Raw genomic sequence first — 7,539 nt, forward strand, 5'->3', positions numbered from 1 at the left:
TGAAAAGGGTTTGATTTGCCATTTTTGCTGCCATCAGTCTATTGTTTAGTATCTAGTTTTTGCAGAAGTCTGAACAACTATGGGGGTACTTTGATATACGCCAGCAATGATCTTTCAGCAAAATTCATTCATCGTAACATCAGTAATTTCTGTGTAGAAAGTGTATTTGAGGCACCTACTATTTGTAGTGTCTATTTACAGTATCCCTGACAGCAAGGCAACTGACTTCTTAATACCATGTATCTATTGATAGTGATGTGGTTAAAACTGGTGGCAGAAACCCCACAGAGCAGTGTTTACAACTCAGGTACATTAGAATTGTTAATGACTTTCATATCGTTTCTTCCGGATCATAGCTGTGTGTGATAGAATGGTCTAACCTCCTGTTTATATTTATAAATGTAAATGTGATTTATTAGTCTCATTACATACATTGTTCAAATCATATGATCTGTTGTGCAGGAGACATATCAAATTTAGCAAAAATGTAATGTTTAATGATTTACAGAAATTCTTTTTACACTATTTTAAGAATAATGCCAATAAATAAAACTCTACAATATTTACTATAAATTAACAGTTTACTAGTTTCCTTTGTTGTACAGGGACAACACTGCAATATTAGCTATAGATTTTTATTGTTCAAAGTGACAGACTGTCTTCCATGAATTCTTCAGTGGTGTAGTAACATTTCCCTATTAAAATATTTTGGAGTAAACTTTTCAGCAGACCAAGGTCCATTATTAATATGTTTCTTCCTCTTAATTTGTTGTATATCTTTAGTCCCATGTATAGTGGCGTCTGAGCATAAAGCTTTAAATGACGTTTGTTTCGAGTACCATAGCTATGCTTAAAACGGACCTTTTCAAGATTGTTGATTATTATATACAAAAATCAAAATTTCTAAAATGTACAATGAAGTAATTGTTAGTATTTTTAATTTCTTGAACTGTTGGCAATATGACTTATTTTTGTGGGCAGCGCATGTTTCTAATGATTTTCTTCTGAAGAATTAGTAGCCTTGTACTGCTTCTAGAGTTTCCCCAGAAAATTATCCCTTACCGAATAGCAGATTCAAAATAACTGTGGTAGACTGTCTTTCTTGTGTCCATATGAGTGGCACCAGATAAAATAAACATTGCAAAAGCTAGGGAATTTAATTTATTTGCCAGGAAGCCTATATGTGTCTTCCATCAAGGTTCAGGCCCAAGAATTTCTCATGGCTCACTTCTGTCATCAGTTGATTATTATGGGCTATTTGTTCAGGACATATTCCTGACAATTTAGAAACAAATAGCATTATCTGGATCTTAGTGACATTGAGCAATATTCCCATTCTATGGAACAAGGATTCCAGTTTCCCCAGAACATTTTCTATACTATGTGGAATCTTTTCTATTGCATGATTTTCTATCAGGACTGTGGTGTCATCTGTGAACAAGACTGAATGATCATCAGTATTTAATGGTAAATCATTTATATACAACAAGAACAGGTAAGGACCCAGTATTGAACCCTGTGGAACTCATTGGAAAATTGTTTTCCATTTGGAGTGGTAGTTAACTGAATTTGATGTTAAAATAAGTCTTTGTTTCCTTTCTGTCAGGTAAGAATTATCCCTTAGCTCTTCAGTTGTGAAGTAACAATGAGTGGTTCACAGAGTCAAAGGCTTTTGTTAGATCACAGAATATTCCTGAGACTTTTGTACCCTGATGTAGCGATGTGCTTATTTTCTGTGTAAATTCTCTGATAGCATTTATGGTACTTTTTCCTCTTTGAAAACCAAACTGATTTTTGCAAATGTCATTTACTGTAAGGAAATTTTCTAGTTGTTTTGCTACAAGTTTGTCAAATATTTTAGAAAAAAGCTGGAAGTAGAGACATAGGACAGTAGTTTCCCATATCTTCTGGTGATTCCTTTTTAAATAATGGCTTAATCTCTGCATATTGTAGGACATCTGGGAAAGACCCATGTTCAAAGGACTGGTTTACAATAATAGTCAGTTGATATGAAATAATATGGCGTACTGCCTTGATTACCATGGAAGGTATTCCATCCCATTGAGCTGATTTTTTGTTTTTTTAATGATAATATTGTCTTCCACATCTTTCTGAATGATTTTTCTGAGTTTTTTAAAACAAATGTCTTGTATGTCATCTCTATGCCTGAAAATCATATGAAGCTTTTGACAACTTTGTCGCTCTTGTTTCTAATATGTTTAATAAATGCTGTCCTATGGAATTAAAAAGGCATAAGGGGAAAACAAGCAAAAATAATCATGGAAGTTTGTATCAACAGTTCACACCTGACCTCAGAAAATTAAGGACACAGCTCATCAATCTCTACAACATTTCAAAGAACAGTGAAGAAGGTGACCTCCAGTGCCTGTCAACTAAAGAAAAGGTATAGATCAGAAATTATTAAGCAGAAATGAATGGCAAATGATAACTATATTTAGCAATCAGAAAACAAACAAAAGGCTGCTTGGAGACTCACCAAAGCAGAGCTGTGTAATACTAATAGTGCCACTTATGACACTATCAAAATCACACCCGATGGAGTGACCAACTTCTTTATTCTACATCTACATCTACATCTACATTGATACTCCGCAAGCCACCCAACGGTGTGTGGCGGAGGGCACTTTACGTGCCACTGTCATTACCTCCCTTTCCTGTTCCAGTCGCGTATGGTTCGCGGGAAGAACGACTGGTTAATTCTGGTAACAAACGTCAGCCAACTCAACAAAATGACGGGTATAAATTGGGCATTAATAAACATTTAGAAACAACAGTTATTCGTGTCACACAACAAAACTGCAACAGCCTCATTCAGATGGGCACAAATTGTTGTTACTGATGCATGGTCTGTCAAAATTTGTTATTAAAAAGAGGACTTTATACTACAACCACTCTGTGAACTAATAAACTGAATTTTTATTAGTTGTTGGTTTGCACCCTGCTTAAAGATAGCAGTAATTATTCCTGTACATAAAAAAGGAGACAAGGCATACATTGATAACTTATCATCCTATTTCTCTTGTACCAGTACTTTAAAATAGTTGAACATTGCAGGTACCAATACATTTACAAACATTTCACCTGCAGTGGGACAGTGAACATTCAATATGGCTTCAGGGACAATTGTCTTGAAAATCTTGTTTTGACAGCACACACTGCCTCTGAACCACAATCATCTGTTGCTGCCCTACTGATTGACCTCAGCAAGACATTTGACTCCGTGAGTCATTGGATTCTAATAGATAAACTGAGGTGGCATGGCATTTGAGATACAGAACTCATCCTTATAGAGTCGTACCTTGGCAATAGGTAGCAGAAGGTATGCTTTTATGGTATGAGTGCTGGATTTCTAGATGTTTCAAGAGGTGTGCTTAAAGATTCCATACTGGGACTCACATTGCTTATAACCTATATTAATGACCTACCTACTATCAAGCCATGTAAATCTGTTCTGAATACTGATGATACCACTTTCATTGCAAATAGGAATGACAGCCTCTAAAGGAACAAAGCAAAGAAAACATGTGAATTTCTAGTAACATGGTTTAAAGACAATGAATTAACTATAAAGGAAAATAAAACTGAAAATGTATGCAGTATTGACATGATTGTATGTTGGTTAAACCTCTTTGTGTACTCTTGAATTCCAAATTAACTTTTAAATTCTGCACGGTTTCTACATGCACTAAATTATCAAGAGTTGTATACCTGTTAAGTAAACTTAGAGCATGTGTGAGTGAAAACATGATGCTGAGCTGCTTTTATGCATTTTTTCATAGCTACATAACATGCTGCAGACTGCTTTGGGGCAGCTCCACTGGAGCAAAAACAGTTTTTATGTAGCAGAAAAAGGCTACCAGATGTGTAGCAGGTATTTTCAAAAACAGTGTGTATTGTCGGCCACTTTTCAAGTTACTGGGTGTCGTGACAGTCCCATCATTATCTATACTTTGCCTAGTCTACACTAAAAAACCTAGAGAAATACAGATAAGGCAATAATTTCATTGTAACAATACACCTCACAAGGGAAGGATTGGCCAACCCTTCACAAGATAAGCAAGACTCACAATAGCTATACATACCTTGGAGTAAAACTGTTCAATGCAATGCCACGAGAAGCGCACACTACACAATTAAAAACCTTTAGAAATGTTCTACAAACCTAGCTTAAACAGAAGCCTTTCTATGCCATAGAGGAATTTTTTGATTGGGTAAAGGAATATCTAAAATTTTAACTTGTACTCACTATACGTTTGTATGCAGATCTATGTGATGTAACTTTTTTCTTTATTATTATATGTACCAGTATGTATGTCAATAACATGCAAAATACTCAGGGATGTAATAAATAAAATTTAAAAAAATTGTGGTTGTGGCATTAGACCTGCATGTATTGTTTGAGCATATTAGACAAATTGCTGGGAGAGCTGTTGCTAATATTAATATGCACAATGTGGTGAGAGGAATGTCTTGAAAGCATCATATCTTTCCAGAAGAATGATATGACTGACAAATTTAGAGAAATTATGGTTTGTGAATAATAAATTGAATTTATTTGCCACCTATTTTCAGTGAAAGGAACTAAATGAGATTCTTTTAGAGATTCTCATTCGCTGTTGTTAGGATGGTTCTCTGTATTCAATCTCTGCTGCTTTTTTGATTATGAGAGCAAGTGATCGCTCATGCCATCTGTTCCCAGCACAACCATATCATGTAAAATTAACTGCTCAATCATTTGACAGCGATAATAGTGGTTTTTATTACAACTTTGCTTTTATGAAGTTGTAGTAAAGAGTAAGAGATAATGCTCGGCAAAATTTCAAGATAATGAAGAAAAAAAAAAGCCGTCTTCAGGCCACGAGTGGCCTACAGGGACCATCCGACCGCCGTGTCATCCTCTGTGGAGGATGCGAATAGGAGGGGTGTGGGGTCAGTACACCGCTCTCCAGGTCGTAAGATGGTATGCTTGATCGAAGCCGCTACTATTCGGTCGAGTAGGCCCTCAGTTGGCATTACGAGGCTGAGTGCACCCCGAAAAATGGCAACAGCGCATGGCGGCCTGGATGGTCACCCATCCAAGTGCCGATCACGTCCGAGAGCGCTTAACTTCAGTGATCTCATGGGAACTAGTGTATCCACTGCGGCAAGGCCGTTGCCAAGATAATGAAGTAACTTTTTTTTGAGGTAGGCAATAAAGATATGAGGTACAAATTTGGCAGAAATATGAAATTTGATGTACTGTATATTTTCATTAGGTTGAAGTTTCCTTACTTTCAATACTTAGTGGGTAATTTTGGTAAAAACTAAAATTTAGTAGGATCTCTGTAAATTATCTAGATATTGGTTTTGACTTGTCTTGAAATTCTACTATCGTAGAGTCCAGGATTTGATGTTGTCATGTGGCTTGCAACTAGTCCATCATAAATATTTCAGCTGCAATTCACATTTGAAGGATCCTTTCAGTGCACACACTGTTAGTGTCATGTCTTTCCAAGTGTCTTAGTTTTGTGTTGCAAGTTAGGCTGATACTTTTTATTAGATTTCCCTTAGGAAAAGATACCCTTTCAGTATAAAATGATTGTATCACTGCAAAATCCAGGCAGAACCATCAGTTTCAATACTCAGAATGGATGTGGTTACTAGAGGCAGCTGTGGGCACAATTTATTTAGGAGCAGTGTGTTTCATGTGTGTGTGCACCTGTGAACAAAATCGGCTCCTGTGGACTGCTACAGGAGGGGGAGTGTCCTGTAGTTGACATGACATAGTCTCCATGCACTGCCTCAGATGTGGTAGAGGTTTGCTGTATTCACATTGTGACCAGTATCGGACTTTTGATTGCTGAACGACTTCATAATAATAATGTTGTAAGTTGAACTTCCAATTGACTGTTTTCTTTGGTGCAATCCATTTTAAATACCATGTGACATGTAGAGTAAATTTCATGAAATTTTGCAAAGACAGTTTTCCATGCAATTTCTCCACATCACGTAAATTGTGATGCTAGTGAGCTGTGAAGAATGATTGTTGGAGAGGAACTTCGCTGTTATCTGAATTTATCTGAATTTTCAACCCATTACAGTGAGGGTAAATGACCTGGTCAGCATGAGTATGACAATGTTTTTCAGGACAGCAGCAGTTTTTACGAAAGAAGTGTGTTAGTTAATTTGGTATGCAGCAGTATTTTTTCCTTGTGTGAACTGGCAGAGTTTGTGTGTTGAGCAGCAGCAATTTTCAGTCAATACACCTGTAAGAAGCTTGCAATAGGAAATCACATGGGGACTTCCATGTGTGGTTTCTGACTGTATGTGCCACTACTGTATAATAGAGAGAAAATGTGATGATGTATCTGGACAGTTGGGGAAACGACTGAGTACATACAGAAAGCGAGCTGCAAACATTACAAGGTCACAGAATTTTACATACAAAATATTGTCATTATCAATTTCTCTTCTTGATCTCTTATATTCCATCCTGCCAGTCCATTGTTTTCACATGTAGTATAAAATTTTCTAGTAGATTAGTGTAAAAAGAAGATAACACTTTTTTTTTTGCGGTTTGAGGGAGGTGAAGGATATCGTACAGACTAACAGATTATTAAGGGTCACCAGTTTTTGTTAGTGACAGTAAACATAGCTTATGGATTTGGAGTAATGGACAACAGCAGAAAGCTTTAGATTGATTAGAAAGCCCAATAGCTAAATGAAGAAATGAAGAAATAAAAATTGAATCAGTATTATGTTGAACCATTCAAGATTAAAAAAATAATGCAACCTGTTTCTGTTCAATTGGACTATATTAAATCTGGATGATACTAGAATATAAAATAGAAAATACAACCTAATAATGAGGGAAAAGTGAATTCTATATTATATAAAGAAAGAGGAATCTGGTGGTGGACTATATTTATAGTATTCTGTGTAGTTATTACTCCATTGAATAATAGCTTGTTGACGTTAGTGAGCAAGAATTTGCATGTAGTCATGAATCAATATACTTAACTATATCTGAGGTAGAATTGTATGCTCGAAACAATGTAATTAATTAACCTTTCTTTCTCGATTTACAACAGTGTCATGTTTATTATGGTCGTGTATCTGTTACTTCTGTACTCATGCTTGAATAATAACTGATTTATGTGTAGTTAGGTTTTCATTCTTTAGCTGTGTACTTCACCCTTTTACTAATATTGTATAAAACATACACTAATATTTCAGCTTGTCAAATTTGTTGGAAGGGGTGGGTTTTCTGACACAGTAATCATGTGCCACAGCATACTATCGTTTAGGTATTTTCATTTCTAGAAGTCGAGCCTGGAATCTGATGTTGTTTACAAAGTCAGATTATCAATTTTCGTTTCATATAGCTGTTTTCAATGCATTTTTTAGAACACAATATTTGTCATGAACATACACATAAATGTTAAGACAATAATTTTACACAGACTCAAATTACTCATCTGTGTCATAGAAACTTTAGCTTAAAAGGTAATTTTTAAGCTCAGTCTTAAATTTTATGTC

At 35.7% G+C, this 7,539-nt stretch overlaps 1 pseudogene; it reads right to left on the reverse strand.

The window, feature by feature from the left end:
• Positions 1 to 5,060: 5,060 nt before the first annotated feature.
• LOC124551606 lies at positions 5,061 to 5,178 on the reverse strand (annotated as a pseudogene).
• Positions 5,179 to 7,539: the final 2,361 nt, after the last annotated feature.

The sequence above is a fragment of the Schistocerca americana genome, chromosome 9 (genome assembly GCF_021461395.2).
Source record: "Schistocerca americana isolate TAMUIC-IGC-003095 chromosome 9, iqSchAmer2.1, whole genome shotgun sequence".
NCBI lineage: Eukaryota > Metazoa > Arthropoda > Insecta > Orthoptera > Acrididae > Schistocerca > Schistocerca americana.